This window comes from Mytilus galloprovincialis, chromosome 1 (genome assembly GCF_965363235.1).
Source record: "Mytilus galloprovincialis chromosome 1, xbMytGall1.hap1.1, whole genome shotgun sequence".
Lineage (NCBI taxonomy): Eukaryota > Metazoa > Mollusca > Bivalvia > Mytilida > Mytilidae > Mytilus > Mytilus galloprovincialis.
The window spans coordinates 74,348,485-74,369,570 of NC_134838.1; the positions used below are offsets into that span (position 1 = coordinate 74,348,485).

General features: G+C 32.5%; 1 long non-coding RNA gene across 3 annotated transcripts; it reads right to left on the reverse strand.

Annotated features, from left to right (window-relative positions):
- Positions 1 to 10,955, reverse strand: LOC143083479 (uncharacterized). 3 transcript variants are annotated; one of them, XR_012980731.1, is made up of 6 exons: positions 10,740 to 10,955; positions 4,609 to 4,821; positions 3,870 to 3,949; positions 3,323 to 3,449; positions 2,212 to 2,298; positions 1 to 1,239 (listed from the first exon to the last, which is right to left on the reverse strand). It is a non-coding gene; the product is annotated as an uncharacterized LOC143083479 (long non-coding RNA). The 3 variants fall into 3 exon arrangements; XR_012980730.1 differs by lacking the exon at positions 3,870 to 3,949 and having other exon boundaries at positions 10,740 to 10,944; XR_012980732.1 differs by lacking the exons at positions 3,870 to 3,949; positions 4,609 to 4,821; positions 10,740 to 10,955 and adding an exon at positions 4,157 to 4,477.
- Between the last annotated feature and the right edge of the window lie 10,131 nt (positions 10,956 to 21,086).

A 21,086-nucleotide genomic window follows, 5' to 3' on the forward strand; every position in this document is an offset into this window, starting at 1 on the left:
TTAACATGACAAACTCGTAAATAATAAAAAATGCTCTGCAGGGTGCAGATTTATGCAACCGCAGAGACCGAACCCTGAAAAGTTGGGGCAAGTATGGACACAACAATCAAGCCTATTAAATACAACTCTGAATTTGGAATGTGATTAAATAGTTGACACAGAATGAATGTGGTTTAATAAGAACTTAAAAATTTTGAATTGGACATTTACTTTTTATGGTCCAAAATCTAAATACATGGTTAGATTCAGCTTATCAAAGAACCACAAGAATTCAATTTTTGATGAAACCAAATAAAGTTCAAATTTGGACCCTATAGACTTCTATGTGAACCAATTTGATAACAGAGCCCAAATATCAAATTTAATTTTAGACCCTTTGGACCTTAATGTAGACCAATTTGAAAACAGGATAAAAAAATAAAAATCTAAATACAAAATTAAATTCAGCATATCAAAGAACCTAAAGAATTCATTTTTTGTTAAAATCAAACTAAGTTATGTTAATGACCCTTTTGGCCCCTAATTCCTAAACTATTGGGACCAAAGTTTTCAAAATCAATCTTAACCTTCCCTTTGTGGTCCTAAACTTTTGTTTAAGTTTCATAGATTTCTATTTACTTATACTAAAGTTATTGTGCGAAAAACCAAGAAAAATGCTTAATTGGCCCTTTTTGGCCCCTTATTCCTAATTGTTAGGTCCAAAACTCCTAAAATCAATCCCAACCATCCTTTTTTTGTCTCATAAACATTGTGTTTAATTTTCATAAATTTCTGTTTACTTTATATACTAAAGTAATTGTGGAAAAACCAAATGTCTTCACTCTTAATAGGACAACGACAACGTAATTCCAATATACGTATTAAAATACAATACATTAACTTTTAATGCAATGAACTAGTTTAAAACAAACTTAATTAATGTGAGAAAATAGAATTCACAATAAACTAGTTAAAAAAAGTTGACAATAATATCTGTCGAGCTGATTGACCCAATAAAATAGATTTGGACAGGAAGGGACTAACTATTCAAAGACAATTTGTATTTCCATAACCAACTACAACACACCAAGTTTTTTGGAAGAGCATTCTTATTTGCATGAACTATTATATATTAGAATTAAACATCTAATTTATCAATTAATTAAAGGACTAAGTAAACAATTAAATGAATCCCATCTGTGGTTACAACGCTGTTCTGTACTTTGTTCTTTTGGCCTATACTAGCTGGTTTGTACCTATCTGAAAGCACAGAAATCAGAATCTAAACACTTTCTCTACTCATGTACATCTGATTATAAACAAAACTAACTACTGAATTAACATGATTAATAGTTCAATGAATATAGTTGCCATAATTTATATTAAAGCTAACTGATAACATACTGAAAGAAAATGTAATTTTTTTGTTTGTTAATTAAGTAATCAATTGCCATGAATTGACTGAATTCAATTATGCGCCTAGAAAACGCTTAAAACATCCCAACATCAATATATACAACAAAGGCTTCCATCTAAATAGCCACTATCATATTTTTCAATAAAATTGGTGAATATTTTTGTGATCTTGTTTTTTCTTTTTAAAGTTTCTCATATATTAAAACTAAAACAGTAAAATAACATTTAGCTTAATTAATAAAACACAATCAAGTGCCATTCTATTATGAATTATGAGATAATATCAAACAATTAATTACCGGTAAACAATATTTTACATAATTCTAAAACTATATATATTTAAGATTTAGCTATATACAAATAAGAAATTTGTTCTCATACATAAAATATTAAAGCAGGTTTTAGCAACTTCCTCATGTAGTTCTTCAGTTCTGAATAAAAATATAAACTTTTCATCAACAGGCAAGTTATAAAATAGATCATTATGTTTTGCTGCGCCACTATACAAGACAACAACAAAATAAGATAAGATCTTTGGGTTTTATTCTGGGCCCTTCATTTAAGTAGGAAGTATGCAATAATTAGATTTAAGACCAAAACCTAACAGATGTTTTTGATACAAAGTTCCACCAAAAAAATTTTGATTATGAAAATAAAGAGATGTGAGATTTATACAATGTACTCTTCAAGATAAATGTAAATTAATGAAAAAGGAAATTCCTTCTTTTAGATGCTGGAAGAAAAGTAAAGCAAGTGCAACGACACCATTAAACAAAAAATCTTATGAATTTCCTAGAAAACCTATTAGAGGAATACCTCTTTTTTTGGATTGCAGGAACCATGCTGTTGGAACTGCTGGTATATTAAAAGCTGTTCAAATTCATAAACCCATAATTTCAGATACTGAAAAATATAATAACATTTACATAATCTATTAAAAAAAAATTTCTGTCAGATTTAAGTATTCAGTACATCTATAATTTTTGGAGAAAAGTTAGAAACTAAATTCAGTCTGCTGCAGTCACAATTTGTACCTACATTGTACTGCAAAAAAAATACATTTAACCATTATGTTCCATTTTAGCCATTGTGGATAAGTTATTTGACATACAAGGAAATGAAATACAAAATGTATACTAGACACTCTGAAACTCATTCCGTTGAAGTTTGGCTGAAACTAATTCAGCAAGTTCAAAGGAGAAGATTTTTAAAACTAAGCAAATTAGTCGCAGTAACTGTGAGTACTCTCAGATCAGAATCTTAATTTTGTTGTTGGAATATAGAAGTACTCGGCCACATTGATCCACTCTGTTTTTATTTGTATCCATCTGATGCTTTTAGTCTTTTTTAACTGATTTCTATATAGTTCGTTCTATTAGTATTTTGTACTGTTAGGTTTGGGGGAGAGTTGGAATCCCGCCAACATGTTTAACCCCTCCAAATTCTGTATGTATGTGCCTGTCACAAGTCATGAGTCATGAGCCTGTAATTAATTGGTTGTGGTTTGTTTAAGCGTTACAAATATATTTGTTTTTTATTCATTTTTTTGTACATAAATTAGGCTGTTAGTTTTCTTGTTTGAATTGTTCTACATTTGTTATTTCTGGGCCTTTTATAGCGGACTATGAGGTCCAGGCTTTGCTCATTGTTGAAGGCTGTGCTGTGACCTATAGTTGTTAGCTTCTGTGTCATTAAGCCTCTTGTGGAGAGTAATCTTATTGGCAATCATACCACATCTTCTTTTTTAATAAATGAACAAATTGAAATTGTGAAAAATTGTCTTTAAAAGGCAATTCTCCAGAAAAAGTCAATTTAAAATTTTGGTCATCAAACCTAATTGTGGATCCTAAATTGTACTTTGCTGAACATTTTTGCCTTTTACAGTTTTGAATATCTTTATCTATATAATAATATTGAGGATAAATACCTGAAAAAAGGTTCACTTACACCACATCTTCAACTCTTGAAGGACCACCATGTCAGGTACTTTGTTGGTTTGCACGTTACTTCCTTATAAATTTCTTTTTAGGAATATTTCACTGTTATTACCAATTCTGTAATAAACATATTTAATAAATATCACTGTAAGTTGTAACCCAACTATTTTTTGCACCATGCAATATTTTTTGCAACTTTTAAGTGTAGAATAACAACATGAACAAGGTGAATATTAATTGTTGCGAATATTTAAAAAAAAATAGATCTTTCCTAGTAGAAATAAATATTTTTTTATAGAAAATCTGTAATCACAAAAATAAATCAATGCAAACTTCGTTAGCAAGACATGCTAGAAATGGCTTAATTTTACCACAAATCAAGTTTGAGAAATAAAAGCTGGTTTATCACGTTTATATTTTTTTGTACACCAGAGGTGCATATTTTCTCTACATAGGACTCATCAGTGATGATCAAAATAAAAAACTTTAAGGGAAAACGGTACTATTTATTCTGCCATAGGCGACAAATTTACTAACATTTTCTAAATTTACCAGTTTTTATAATAAAAACCTGGATAAAACAGTTATGTGTGGTGTTAGTACTTTATTACTGTATTCTGAAAATTGAAGCTAAATAGTATCATGACCAATTTTCAACGGAGCTTGTTTATGTTATCCATGCCCACCGTCATTTTGCACCAAATTTATGAAATTTTGGAAGCCTTTTCGAATAATTCTCTAGAAAATATTTCAATAGGTTTTAAAATTTATATGGTAAATTTACACTGTAGTTATTCATAGATAAATAAAAAAAATAATTGTACCCTTACATCCAATCACAGCTCTTCTAATTTGACTTCCTCCACCTGTCTTGGGTATACAAAAGGCCAACCTAATTCTGGGAAAATGTAATACTACCATTTTCCCTTAAAGGGCTAAATGAAGTACAAAGTTGAAGAATATAATAACGAAATTCTCCATGTCATAGCATCTAAGGAGATAAAACTTTCAGTAAACTATCACATATTATGTTTTTTAAATTTGCAGATATTTATAAGAGAAATATGAAAAAGACCAAGAAACAGTTTTCAATTAGTTCATTCCTAATAAAATATACAATTCTGTTTAATTAATTTCCACCATTAATAAACCAGAAAGGAAATAAATGTTTTGCAATTCAATTAATCAAATATTATCCCACATTGAAAATTTTCAAATAGTAGTGGAAGACACAAAAGCATGGGATCTCTAGTTAAGCTATACATGTACTGTATACTTTAATATGTTCTTTAAGAGGTGCAATATCACATTTCCTAATGATGCTGGCTTTTTTATCCACACATCCTCTAGAACAGACAACATCCTAGCAAATGCCAAATGGTTATGGTGGTCATATCTTCTTCTTCCAAGTAATGATTGTTAGGTATAGATGAGTTTTTCAATGAATGTGATTCATATCTAAATACAGCTGTAGCATCATGCATGGTACCTAATAAAATATTATTGTAAAATTGATGTCTTTGTTTCAATATACTGCTTGTACTGTTGATTCATTATTATTCTTTGGATACTAATTTTCATTGATTTCGTATGTACAGGTAAACAACAAAAATCAAACATTCAGCAAGTAACAAATTTCTATAGAATTGTATCATCACTAAGCACACATTGGCCAAACCATGCAATTAAACATCCACAAACATGCAAATTTTCCTTAATCCATGAAAATTGGAACCCACTAAAAACACAAATGAATCCACAGTAATTCCTCTGAAATTGACTGAATATTATTTAGCATCTATACATGACATATATGTTCATTACAGTGTCTTTCATATTTAAAAGATAAATTAGTCTTGTTAAATGTGTCCAGACAGACAAATATTAGTATACTAGTCATGGTTGTGTTAACTTATTGTGTAAAATGTCCATGGTTACAGAATTTACTAGCATAGTCTGATGTCAGTAACTTATGTCCCTAGACTATTTTTTTCCTAGAAACTTAACGTCAATGTCATCAAAATTCCCAGGTACAATCCTCCTTGTTCTTTTATAATCACATGAGAACCAAAAATAATGGGAAGCCACATGTAGGATTTCAAATATATCATATCTTAAATATACATTTGTTATACAATATTAGACCAAATAAACCTAGATAAATGTCTGTTATATCTGTTTTTTCATTTATTTTTTTGTACATTAATCACTGCTTTTAGTTTTCTTTTTAAATTCTTTATTTCAGAGCCTTATTACAGCTTACTATGCGGTATAAGTCTAACTCATTGTTGAAGGCCATACAGCATGTACAGGAAGCTATGGCAATGTATAAAAATTAGAATGGAAATGGGGAATGTGTCTAAGAGACAACAACCCGACCATAGAACAGACAACAGTAGAAGGTCACCAACAGGTCTTCAATGCAGCTAGAAATTCACACACCCGGAGACATCTTTCAGCTGGCCCCTTAACAACATACTCTCCAAAGTGTACACAAGAAACTAAAATGAAAATATCATACAAGACTAACAAAGGCTAGAGGCTCCTGTCTTAGGACAGGCGCAAACATGTGGAGGGGTTAAACATGTTTCTGAGATCTCAACCCTTCCCCTATACCTCTAGCCAATGAAGAAAAGTAAACACATAACAATATGCATATTAAAAGTCCGAGTTTGATGTCAGAAGATGCATGTTACCGAAGAAAATAAATAAAATGACAATAATACATAAATAACAACAGACTACTAGCAGTTAACTGACATGGCATATATAGTTGTTAACTTCTTTGTCATTTAGTCTGTGTTGGAGAATTGTCTCGTTTGTAATCATACCACAGCACATCTCCTAATTTTAAAGTGTCCGAATTCAGAACTTATAGTAGCATAAATCATGTCTGCTGTGAGAGGGCAAACAAGGCCATTTTCCATAAATTTGATACTTCCAAGAGACATAACACTTTTTAACATAAATGGGAAATGTATCCATGGGATGATGCTTGCATATCATATAAAGTTATAAACAAAAATAACTGAAGAACAGTGAAAGTTCAAATTAGTACCTGATCTGAGTTGTGGTAAAAAGTATTGTGTTTAAGTTTCAGAAAATTTGTTTAAGGCAAACTTTAAAAGTAAGAGAATGGAAACAAAAAATTCAGAAATTTTTCCAAAGGAGCTTAAATCTAGAACGGTCAAGGTGACACCACCAAAATTCAAACCTAATATGTATTTCATGGTAATAAGCATTGTGTTAAAGTTTCAGAAAATTTCTTTTTAGCATTTCTTCCATTTGTAAAGGAGCTTAATTAACTCTAGAACAGGCAAGGTGACACCAGCAAAATTCAACCAGATGCTCCGCAGGGCGTAGCTTTATACGACCACAAAGGTTGAACCCTGAACAGTTGGGGCAAGTATGGACACAACATTCAAGCTGGATTCAGCTCTAAATTTGGATTATGATTAAATAGTTGACACAGCATAGGTTTCTGACACAGAATGAATGTGTTCTAATGAACTTAAAATTTTTATTTTCTCTTAGAGCAATTCACTATGCTGTTGAATATTAATCCTCTCAAAAAAATGTTTGAAGAAATTTTCTTTTTTATTTATGAAATTTCAAATGAGAAAAATTGAACCCAATTTTTTTAATCACATCCCCCTTTCCCTTATTCCAAAACTAATCTCAATTAAAATTTCTAATGGAGTTTGCAACAATAACTACTCATTTAAATACATCATAAAATATTAAGATGTAAAAAAACTGCTTGTTATCACTGAATGGTAAAGATTATTTTAATTTATCAGTTGGTAGTAAAAAGTGAATATACATTGTATATTGTATATAACAAAGATTTAAGTTGATTCTGGACAAAGAAAGATAACTCCAATAAAAAAAAATCTTGCTATTGCACAATATTTTGCAATTAGATATTTCTTGCTTACTATTCTGGACAAAGAAAGATAACTCTAATTAAAAAAAAATTTGCTATTTCACAATATTGTGCAATTAGATATTTCTTGCCATTGCGCAATACTGTGCAATTGAAAAGACTTGCTATTGCACAATACTTAATATAATAATTTTAGATCCTGATTTGGACCAACTTGAAAACTGGGCCCATAATAAAAAATCTAAGTACATTTTTGGATTCAGCATATCAAAGAACCCCAAGATTTCAATTTTTGTTAAAATCAGACTAAGTTTAATTTTGGACCCTTTGGACTTTAGTGTAGACCAATTTGAAAACAGGACCAAAAATGAAGAATCTAAATACACAGTTAGATTTGGTATATCAAAGAACCCCATTTATTCAATTTTTGATGAAATCAAACAAAGTTTAATTTTGGACCCCGATTTGGACCAACTTGAAAACTGGGCCAATAATCAAGAATCTAAGTACATTTTTAGATTCAGCATATCAAAGAACCTAACTGATTCATTTTTTGTCAAAATCAAACTAAGTTTAATTTTGGACCCTTTGGACCTTAATGTAGACCAATTAGAAAACGGGACCAAAAGTTAAGAATCTACATACACAGTCATGACAGTTAGATTCCGCATATCAAAGAACCCCAATTATTCAATTTTGATGAAATCAAACAAAGTTTAATTTTGGACCCTTTGGGCCCCTTATTCTGTTGGGACCAAAACTCCCAAATCAATACCAACCTTCCTTTTATGGTCATAAACCTTGTGTTTAAATTTCATAGATTTCTATTTACTTATACTAACGTTATGGTGCGAAAACCAAGAAAAATGCTTATTTGGGTCCCTTTTTGGCCCCTAATTCCTAAACTGTTGGGACCTAAACTCCCAAAATCAATACCAACCTTCCTTTTGTAGTCAATAACATTGTGTTTAAATTTCATTGATTTCTATTTACTTAAACTAAAGTTATTGTGCGAAAACCAAGAATAATGCTTATTTGGGCCCTTTTTTGGCCCCTAATTCCTAAACTGTTGAAACCAAAACTCCCAAAATCAATCCCAACCGTTCTTTTGTGGTCATAAACCTTGTGTCAAAATTTCATAGATTTCTATTAACTTAAACTAAAGTTATAGTGCGAAAACCAAGAAAATGCTTATTTGGGCCCTTTTTGGCCCCTAATTCCTAAAATGTTGGGACCAAAACTCCCAAAATTAATACCAACCTTCCTTTTGTGGTCATAAACCTTGTGTTAAAATTTCATAGATTTCCATTCACTTTTACTAAAGTTAGAGTGCGAAAACTAAAAGTATTCGGACGACGACGCCAACGTGATAGCAATATACGACGAAAATTTTTTCAAATTTTGCGGTCGTATAAAAATGATTATATTTTGTAATATTAAACATTGTGTACAAGTTTTTATAACATTTGGATGAGACAAACTCAAGTAAGAGAATTGAAATGAAAAAATCAGCCTTTTTTTTCATTTTAAAGGGGCATAACTCTAGAACAGTTAAACTGAAATAACCAAAATTTAAACATGATATGTGTTTTTAAACTAGAGTATTAGGTATAAGTTTCATACTATTTGGTAAAGCCAAGCTAATTTACAGGACAGAAACAAAATAATTAGCATTTTTTCCATTTTTAAACCAACATAACTCTTGAGGGATTAAACATTGTTTTTGAAGGCTGCATTTCATGTGCCAGAAAATACAACAGCTCAATGTCTATTAAGTAAGATGTCCACTCTACGATAATGTCATTTCCATAAAGACTGTTACATTTGGGATCCATTGATGAAACATGTAATCATGTTTAAAATTTAGTCTTTCATTTGAAAGATACAGCACTGAGGCGAAATGAATAAATTGAAATATGGACATAATTGACCCTCTGATACAGTCAGTATGGACATATGTGTACCTCCGGCAGCAAGAGGGTTTAAGTGATGCCAATAAAATTCAAACTTGATCTATGTTTTGTGGTAATTAGCATTGTGTATTAATTTCATTAAATTTGGATGAGGCAAACTTAAGTTGGAGAATGGAAACCAACTATGGGACATAAGGACGGACTGATGTACAGACAGATATAGTGTACATAAAACTTAATGCCTCTGCGCTACATCAGAGGCATAAAAAGTGGAACAGCCACCATTAGGCCAAACAAAAAATATTTGTCTGTTTACGGTTACCCGACCTAGTGCTGAACCTAAGACATTTTATTTCCATCATAAAGTGAAAAATAAACTGAACTTGTGTTAAAAGCTGTTTAAAGAAATTTGCGAGTGGTGTGATGAAATAACCATTTTGCCTACATTTTTTCAAATCAATAACAAAAAAAATAATCCATTCATTAAAAATATGGGTAAACTCAGCCATGATCAACTTTGCCCACAACAAGATGAAACCGCACACTCAAAGTCGTGTCACAAAAAATAAAATGAAAAAAATAAAATAAAATGAAATTACCGACCTACCTACCCTATTTTTTTTTAAGCATGTAACCTTAAACAGACATATATATATATATATTTTGGGCCTTATAGAACTATTCTGACATATTGTTGTTTATAACATATAGTATAAGATTTATCTAATCTGGCATGAATTGTACCTGTCATAGAGCTAACAAGGCAATTTTCCATAAATCTAATATTTCCAAGGGGCATAACTTTTGAAAAAAAGGTGATGGGCCACCATTATAAAACATGTTCAAGATAATGTTGATACTATCCTATAAAAATTTAAGTTTGGTAAAAATCTGCCAAGTATTGTAATTGTGAGAGCTCTAACGAGGTCATTTTCCATAAATTTAATATTTCCAAGAGGCATAACTCTTTGAGAAAAGATGATTTGACACCTTTATGGACCTTGTCCAAGATTTTGCAGATATTAACTTAAAGTATGATGAGTTTTATAAAATAATCAGAGAAGAATTGTATGGCTGTAGAACAGGTCTGTTAGAGTGCTAGCAAGGCTATTTTCTACAAATTTAAAATTTCCAAGGGGAATAACTCTTTAAAAAAGTTGATTGCCCACCATTTTAGAACTTGTCAGGGATATTGTTGATATTAACCTAGAGTATAAGTTATAGCAAATGTGGTTACAATTGTACAGACCTGACTGTGAGAGCACTAACAGGACCTCAGTCTCAGAACACGACCTGACGGGCGGACGCCTGGTATTTCCATGTCCCCCCCCCCCCCCCCCACCAACGCGTAATGAGGGGTCTAGACCATGTAGACTAGACGGTAGTGCATTACACAATAATTCTTTACACGATTATGTGTCTTTCAACACCTTATTTATTAAAATACAACCATGTCATTCCAGATATTTTTGAAAAAAATGTGTTTCATGAAATGATCAAATGTTGATGTAGATGTCTAGGTGACGAAAACTTTTGACCATATTCTCCTTTATATTATCTATATAATAATTATAATAAATTGCAATCCTCAGAATAGGATAGCTTTACCATAAACAAATGTATGACTCTCTGCTTTATTTGGGTTCCAACCGCAGTATCAGTGATAATATGGCCGCTTCATAAACATGATGCTGTCAAGTTCCGAATGAGGACTTGAGTGCTTCCGAAAAAATATTTACTTGAAGTCTGTTGTAAAAAGCTAATAGCATACTGTACCATACTCTACCGTACATACAGTATACGTTGTTACTATTTCTAGAAGACAAATAACACTAATAACTTTCTTATTGATAAAGCAAATACTTATAGGATAGGGTGGGTTTTTCTACTCTCTGCGCGATACTTCCACACAATCTAGTCAAGAAAAAGTTCTGAAATTTGATTAAAAGGTCTTTTGAAAATCTCATTGCAAAGTTATCTGCTGCAAATCGTTTAAGGTAGCACAATACATAGATTTGTATTACTTCCAATCACTTACCTTTAACATGTTTAAAATGCTGTAACTTTTTTATAAATGCATAAGCAATAATAAAAGAGTTATAAATAGATAGATAAAAGATTAATCTTTTAAATAAATGCAATATTTGTATCATGCAATCATTATGTAATTAATTATTATGTAATTAGTGACAAAATCTCGGTCAGTTCACTTGAATGAATTAAGCTCTATCATCTCTTTAACTATACAGAAAATTTTAACAAAATCTTAAACAACACATCATGGGCTTCAAAAGGGTGTCTCAAAATGTCCCTATGGTATTCAATTCTCTCATAAATAGTGTAAACATCCTTATCACATAAAAGAAGAAAATGTTTAATTAGGTGTAAAATTTGATCTAAGCATTCTATCTGAAATCTTAGACACCCTTTTGTAGATAATGGCCATAGGAACAACATGTAATAAAATCAACCCTCTAGGGATACCTATGCCGAAGCTAATTTCATTTGAAAGTGGAAATTTGGTGAAAAATATTTTAAACACAGTTAACATTATAAGTGGTTACATAATTGTTGCATAGTACTAACATTGCACTTATTTGAAAGAGTAATCTGTTAGTTATCCAAAACTACCACTTTTATAAATTTTGAAGCTTTATTAAGAAAGTTACAGCATTTTAAAACTTGGGAGTTGGAGTTATAAAATCATTGAATTGTGCTACCTTAAAGCCCTTTTCTGTAACGAAAAAGAAAAGTATGCTAGATACACTTACTGGAAAAAAGTAAAATCACAAAAATACTGAACTCAGAGGAAAATCTAATCGGAAAGTCCCTTATCACATGGCAAAATAAAATGACACAACACATCAAAAACGAATGGACAAGAACTGTCATATTTCTGACTTGGTACAGGCATTTTCAAATTTAGAAAAGGGGGATTAAACCTGGTTTTATAGCGCTTAACTTCTCACTTTGATGACAGTCTCATCAAATAAAATGATACATGAACTAAACAGACATAACAAATAAAATAGTCAAAATATGGGTACAGCAGTCATCATCGTGCTACAATTTTAAAAGGAACAATTAAGCTTTGAGCGTTCCTGATGAAGGTAAATCCAGAAAAGCGCTTCGGACGCAATAAATTATTAAACGTGTTGTTTTATATTTTTACATCACTGGGTCGATACCTCTGCTGGTGGACTATCAGTCCCCGAGGGTATCATCAGCTCAGTAGTCAGTGCTTCGGTACTGACATGATTAAACAAACTTTACTAAAATTGTCCGTTTATAAATTTTAAAATTATTATGAAACTAAGGTTTCAACTCCCTCAGGCAAAGTTGGCTTTAGATGAATTTGGCTATTTATTTTAGGTATTTTTAACATATAGCTCTTCAACGATTTTCGGTACTTATACATCTTCGGATTTCAAATGTTTGGCTTTGAGCGTTCCTGATGAAGGTAAATCCAGAAAAGCGCTTCGGACGCAATAAATTATTAAACGTGTTGTTTTATATTTTTAAACAGAACACAAAAACATCTATCTACAAACACATTCATTGATTCAAGTGTCTGACGTCACATATATTTATCGATCAATGTATATACAAACAATTTTAAAATTTCACATGGGCAATGTTAGCATACTGGGTTAAAAAATCAAAAGTATGTAAGAATTAATTTCAGAAATAGACCGAGAGTTAAACAGTCAAAAAGTTATATAGAATTTATAAAATCCACAAATAGTTCATTCCACTACGCGATTGAATAATTTTGACGTTTGTGGTTCAACGCATTTTCTAATTCATAATAGAAATATATCATAATGACATACATTAGAACAATATCATACTGACGGGATAGTTTAAAGTACAGAGTCACGTTAAAAGAACCAAAGAAACACAACAAGTCGCATATACAAAACACAACAGCAAAACATGAAAGATAATACAAACACATTGACGGGATGTTTAAGTACCGAACCACGTTAAATGGATATCACATAATACAATCCAACAGTAAAAGTAATATTAACAATAGAACAAAGACAATTGAAAGAACAATATAACACGTTGTTAAGAGGATAAACAACATCAGTACACATAATCTATACATGACCATCATGCATTATTTGTGAAGTTGATACGGAATATTTATCAATAAGGTCTGGGTACCTTCCGATGAACATTTTTTTAGAAAAAGGACGAGACGTTGTTTAACATACCCCTGGTTTATCAACTTTCTACTCAGACACTAATGACGTTTTACAAAGTCTGAGTAGGAGCTGCAAGCTCTTGAATATCGAATAAGTTGGGAAATATATATCCCATATTCAGGTGAAGTTGGTAGATTGCTACTAAGTTGGGGTAAATTTATAATTTCAAAATTAAAATCGTCTTGTTTGACATAGATTTTTGTACTGAGATGACTGTGTTAGTCAAATTCGAGATATAAGTCTAAAAATGAGGCAGAGGAAGCCGTGTCTCTTGTTTCTTTGATTTCTAGTTCTGGGGGATATATTAATGGAAATGTGAAGATATGATTGAAGCTTTAAATTTTCTCCTAGATAACATATCTGTACGTTTCGGCGATAAAGTGTATCTACAGGTAGTAGTTATTCCTATGGGCACAAACTGTGCCCCTTTAATAGCAGATTTATTCTTATATTGTTATGAACCACCGTTTATGACCAAAATCAGTAAAGACAGGGCATTGTCATTGTTACATTTGGTTGATACATTCAACAATACCTTCACTATAGTACTTTAAGTATACCACCGAAATTTACCCTAAAGTACTTACTTTAACTGAATCTATTTAGTAACATAAACAGCAGTACTTGTCCTTTTCTAGATTTAGATATTTCATTTTTTAAAGACCTGGTCACACAGATCGTATGATTGTTTGTCGTGGAAGATCTATTTTTAAAATAGTTGTCGTGCAAAATGTAAAAAATATATTTCGAGTTGTCACATCAGCTACGACATGTCCACGATGATTCCACGATGGATACACGACAGAACAAAAAGGTAACTGTACTGTCGTGGGTTTATCGCTAGTCGGTAGTGCGACAGTCGTACGGCAAACGTGAGTTGTTTTGGGCTATATTTTTGGGTTTTCATGTCATGTAATGCGCGTGTTACTATTGTGTCACAGTCGTGCCACTGTCGTACATAAAGGCAACAGTAGTATACCGCTGTTCAAAATTCATTAATCGACAGAGAAAAAGCAAATCAGGGTTACAAACTAAGACTGAGGGAAATGTATCAAATATAAGAGAACTACGTCACAACACCGAACAACAGCCATGGGTCACTCGCACGTTTTGACTCGAAATACTAGTGATATAAAGAAGGCCCAATCTAATTGATTAGTGATGTGAGAGGCGACTCTCAGAAAAATTTCTTGAAACATGCCAGGCTCCATCCGCATGAATCCAACAAAATCCCCGGCAGATTCCCGCATTACCTCTTGCATCAGTGTACTATACTGCCTAAACATCAGGTGCAGTTCGATCCATGGCCTAACCCACCAACGTCGGGCGTTTAGCTAGTTCCTATGCTGTTCACGGTCTATATGTCGATCTTGTTGAATGCCGGTAAGACGCCTATTTTGCAGGGTCAAGCGTTATCGTTCTGGTAGAATAACCATCCTCTTTAAAAGGCGGACTGTATGTTTCTTTCCAAACATTCATTCCTGCCGAATTTTGTTCTTCCGAATTGAACAAACATTTGTTGCACGACGAACGTACAACTGTCGTATGACTGACAACCAATGTTGTGCGATCATCGTACGAAATTTGGTATTCGTGAGACAATCGTGCGACTGTATCACGAGTGTCATTTGATAGTCGTGAGATTGTCTAACTACCGTCGTGCGACAGTCGTACGATTTTAGTTTTATTAAAATGGTTTAGGTTGGTACCCACGACGATGTGTTTATCGCATGACAGTCCCCCGACTGTGGTAAGACACTCTCACAACAACCACATGACAGTGACACGACAAAAAAATCGTAGAGCAAAAAAGGTGCATGTCCAATTTTCGTTCCACGACACACGATAGCGCCACGAAGCACAAAATATCGTGCGACTGTCGTACGACGATCACAGATCACCCGCTATTTGACAAAATTGCATGTCGTGGAGCTGCATATATGTGTCGTGGGTTCGTTGTAACCAAGGCTTAAAGGGAAACTTCATACTAAAATTTACGACAAAAGAGATGATTTTCCATTTCCTATTGTTGATTTTCCTTTTTTAGACGGCGATGTTTCTTTGGCTCCATCGTACAATTCGTTCGGTATGCCCGTGTTTGTAGTGATGTCGGAGATTTTAACGAACGTAATCATTGCATCACTGATTATTAATTATTTTGTTAACATATACTTAAAATATTTACTTAATTCTTTCATAAATACAAAGGTTTGGTTATTAAATTTGGCTGTACCTGAAGAAAACCGACTAGAAATTGTATTTCACATCCTAAATTTTATGTTATATTGTACTAAAAGCGCGAAAATCACTATTTGTTCCTTGTAAACTCATCCAATCTTTAAATAAACTTATCCACCGGTGTCATTCGGTTTAACGAGAGAAATGATCGTGAAAGAATATCTAACGGTGGTCAAGTATTGAGAGACGATCGTGAAAGCTCTGGTAACGGATCGTGAAAGGCATTTTATGTAAATTCTAGTTCAGAATCTTTGAAAAAATCGCAAAATTTTCAAAACGTGCAACAACTCCGAACACAAAGTTTTGTCTGTCAAAATGGTTTAACTTCCCCAACATAACTGTGATATAAGATGAAGAAAATATTCAGTACTTAATGAAAAAAAACACAAAAAGTGCAATGCATGTCTTTGAAATTAATTCCAAATAACACGCTTTATGTACCTATAATGGTCATATTTCAGTTTTTCATGATGTATTTGAAACTCAATCTTTGGTGTATCTGATTGTACAGTAAATTTAAAGTAGGTTCTTCCCTTAAAAGACTAATTTTTATATGAAAACCTTGAATGTGTTGAATTTCCATCAAACTTGATCGTGAAAGATGAGGCAACGCATTATTTTGATCGTGAAAGATAATGTGTGACCAGACTTAATACTTGTAATCAGAAATCAGTACTTCTTTTACCATTTGATAAACCTGCAACTGGTTGAAGCCTTTAACTATTTTGATAAGGATGAACATTAAAACTATTATTTTTTTCTATTTAACACTTTATCTCGAAAGTTAAAAAACAACAACTAAAAACGTGTCTGAACAAGTGTGAACGATTCAGGGCTGTGAATGTGTCAATTGCAATTTAGGCAGACCGACACTTTAAGGCCAATAATATTGATATACAATGTTTAAACCAAAATGATATCCATCAAACAAAAAAATACAGGAAAACAGCATGCATCTTTCATGACTAATTTGAGATGGAACGATAACCAATATTTTGTGCAACAGTACTTTGAAGTTCCTTAAGTTAATTATATACTACAACGCAGATGTGGATTGATTTAACCATATACTACAAACTATAGATTACCAGGGCGCAAATGCTGTAATGTTTCGTCTGCTTTACTTATGATAGTATATTTGTTGAACGTCTATAATATCAAGGGTTTTACTACAAGTGTCAAATGCGCTTAAGATTGTTAATGGTTCATAAAAAGAGTTCGAGGTCAGAATACCATACCATACAGATCTCTACATATATCCTGTACACCAAATAAATGTGTTCCGATCCTTACAGTGTCTTAGAAACTGACAAATGTAAAAGTTTTGATTGGCCAATTAATTCGGAACGTAAGGTCAAAAGTATATGAACTCTGACCGACAGCCTGACATAGACATCTTACTACCATTCAATATATCAAATACAATTGATGTCATCATGGTCATATATGAAACATGCAGACAGACATGTACACCATACACGAAATACCTTGGCGCTATAGCATACATGTACAGCCCGTAACAGAGTAGTGATCGAATTCGCGTTTCTTTACCGTCAGAATAAGTTACGTTATCGACAAACTTATTTCAGAAGTGACATAATTTAATTTTCTTCATCGACAAAATATTTCATGTCAAACGTGTAAGTTTTCATTGTTTAAGTCGAAGTTTTTTTAACACAGTAAAACATTTTTTTATAATCAACCTCTGTCATTGGCATTTTCATTTTAACGGTAAAGGATTAAATACGGGATCTCCGAAATTTCTATCATTTGTTACGAGGAAATCATTATTCAATCGAACATATGTCTTTGTTCATGACACATATTATGAAATACAAAGGAGTTGAAATGATCAAATACTTTCGAACTGACCGAAACAAAAATACATAATCTAGAATGTGTGTTCTGTCATAAACAATGGCTTCGTCGTGCGAATCGACGAGATCATGTTACATGTAACTGATCTTAAGCTGTAGAAACAGTTGGTGCGACCTCGATAAAATCTTTATCAATTTAACATAAGCGATAAATATTCATGACTACAATGATAACAAGCGTTAGCCTTTCAAAAAGGGCTATAGTCGACTCTTAGCTGATGAAAATGGAAAGTGCTTTCGCTTTGTAGATTAATTCATTTACTAGAATAGCCACGTGCATCAATCAGCAAATTTTACCACACACGTGAGGTCACACGTTATGAAGTAGACTAAGTATATATCGTCTCACGTTGTTGTTTACTCCAGAAGATTCGACTATTTATAGATAAAGGGAAAACGGTAGTATTAAACTTTCCCAGCATTAGGTTGGCCTTTTGTGTACCCAAGGCAGGTGAAGGAAGTCAAATTAGGAGCGCTGTGATTGGATGTAAGGGTACAATATATTTTTTATTTGTCTATGAATAACTGCAGTGTGTATATTCACAATATAAATTTTAAAACCTATTGAAATATTTTCTAGAGAATTATTCGAAAAGATTTGCAAAATTTCATAAATTTGGTGCAAAATGACGGTGGGCATGGATAACATAAACAAGCTCCGTTGGAAGTTGGTCATGATACTATTTGGCTTTAATTTTTAAAACAGAATAATAAAGTACTAACACATCATATAACTGTTTTATCCAGGTTTTTATCTTAAAAAGTGGTAAATTTAGAAAATGTTAGCATTGTCGCCTATGGCAGAATAAATAGTACCGTTTTCCCTAAAAGTTACCTGTGTAAAATCTAATTGCTAAAATAGAGAGGACAAATCCGATACTCTACGGGATTGAAGGACATTTACTAGGTTTGGATTGTTCTAACCAATCAATAAACTGATTTTTCACGTCTCGTAATATCTTCCAATCAGGTGGCAAGAAAAATTCACGCACTTACTGTGCATCGTTCAATTCTTAATATCGACTCCTAGGAGTCGATAATGAATTTATTGGAGTCACATCCACTGTTTCTACTGTAAACATGAACTCCTCGGTTAGTTCAATGAAGACACTTTTAAAGATTGAGATTGTTGGTTTATTCTTTACACCTTCGAGGTATTAAAATTATTTCAGTGTTTATTTAAAGTTAAATTTATTTTCAAATCTCTTCTGTTTTAAATTGTCGAAACTTCCGTTTAAGATTTCTGTGGTAAACTATATATTCTATAGTTAGGACCATTTTATAATAAATACCCTTTTGTACAAGAATACTTTCTTTATAGAAGTATAGATCTGCTGGTTATAGATTTTTTTTTATAACTTTCATTATTGTGACGACGCGCTATGAAATTCAGATTAATTTATAAATGAAGTTGTATATAAATTTTTGGTCATAAACACAAATCTTTTAAACAGTTCGACGAGTGCGTCAATGTTACAGTAGTCTGTTTACTGTAAGTTACTAAGCTTGGCCCGATTCATCTGTCATTTATGGAAACTAATTCACCACTTTCTAAGACATTCATTTTTATTTCACCATCAGACATGGAGCTACATTTGTAACTAAAGGAAAAATCTCAAATTAAAGAAATTTGACATTATATACTGAAACTTTCTTATAATCAATTAAACGACTGCTTTTCTTAGATATGTGATTTTTCATAGTCAAACCTTTTCATTGTTAACGGACATTTTGAGATTGTTATGCCCCACCTACGATAGTAGCTGGGGCATTAAGTTTTCTGGTCTGTGGCTCCGTTCGTTCGTTCGTTCGTCCGTCTGTGCGTCCGTCTGTGCGTCCGTTCAGGTTAAAGTTTTTGGTCAAGGTAGTTTTTGATGAAGCTGAAGTCCAATCAACTTGAAACTTAGTACACTTGTTGCTTATGATATGATCTTCTTAATTTTAAAGCCAAACTAGACTTTTGACCCCAATTTCACGGTCCACTGAACATAGAAAATGAAAGTCGGAGTTTCAGGTTAAAGTATTTGGTCAAGGTAGTTTTTGATGAAGCTGAAGTCCAATCAACTTGAAACTTAATACACTTGTTGCTTATGATATGATCTTTATAATTTTAAAGCCTAATTAGACTTTTGACCCCAATTTCACGGTCCACTGAACATAGAAAATGAAAGTGCGAATTTCAGGCTAAAGTTTTTGGTCAAGGTAGTTTTTGATAAAATTGAAGTCCAATCAACTTGAAACTTAGTACATATGTTCCCTATAGTATAATCTTTCTTATTTTAATGCCAAATTAGATTATTACCCAATTTCACGGTCCATGGAACATGGAAAAGGATAGTGCGAGTGGGGCATCCGTGTACTTTGGACACATTCTTGTTTATTGTAATCAACATTCAAAATTTAGAACTTCATGAACATGTACAGGAAGCTGAATTATTGCACATCTATGTACTACTTAAAATTGTACTTCGGTCTGTTACGTCCTTAAAATGTTCTGACCGTCCTAAGATTTAATGTACGGAAATGTTTCGGTACATTAAATTCAAATCCGAATTGAATGTTTATGACACACAAAAAGAGAAACCAGAATCTCTTGATGACCAAACGTATGTACACGTTGGGGCGATTAAGAGCTTTTCAGAAGGAGTGAGATTCCACCCTTGTTGAAAGCCTTGTCCAGGAGACCTCTAGATTTTTAAATTCCCTCCGTTTTTCTCATGGATGGAGTGTGGTCTCTCTGTAAATTTCCCCATATCTTTTCATTTTCCTATTTACCGAAGGTTTCATGTGAAAATTTCCATTGGATCATATCTGTTAAACTAAATGTACAAAACAGGCTCAAGAAAAGGCGAAGTTTCTTTTTCAAACTAGAAATCCATTTTTTTCTAATAGAGCACCTTACATTATCGTCAATGAGTTCAGGCATGTGAAAAATTATATAATCATACACAAGAAAGAAACCCTGAACAGGCTTTCAGCAATAATTTTTATCTATTTAATATTAAGAAAATATTAACATGTACATGTATTTGATAAAGTACAGATATAACAAAGAAACTGCCCGGTATCCGACGTAAGAGTACACTTTTTCCTGCAAGCGTAGTCGGGTGAGTTCACTTCGAGAACACTTGTACCCAACTACGCGTGAAGTATGAGTACAGAATCGTCCCATACAGGACATTTTCTATGTTATCCTAGTATATTATCCGACAGTTAAGAATACAATCTGGTCAAATTTTGAAGTTGAACATGTGGGAATTTTTTATTTTTGCCACGGACCATTTAGTTTTCATGGAGGAAGGGGCCTGGTAGTTTTTAGAAAACAATATTCTGACCCTTATTTTGACTTATCAAGACGTCCTTCCATAAATCTTTTTTTTCTGTTCTGACTTTGAAGAATGACTACTTTTCGCCCGATCGAAATGGTGCATGGACATATTTTGTTTCATATTATTAAAATTATTTTCAATATTATCGGTATTAAACTTGATTATCGACACATGAAAGTTTGTCAGCATTGTCAATCTTTTTAACGTTAAAGTACCAATAGTTCGGTCACTACTCAATTAAGTTTGTCGATAACGTAGCTAATTTTGACGGTAAAGAAACACCAATTCGATCACTTC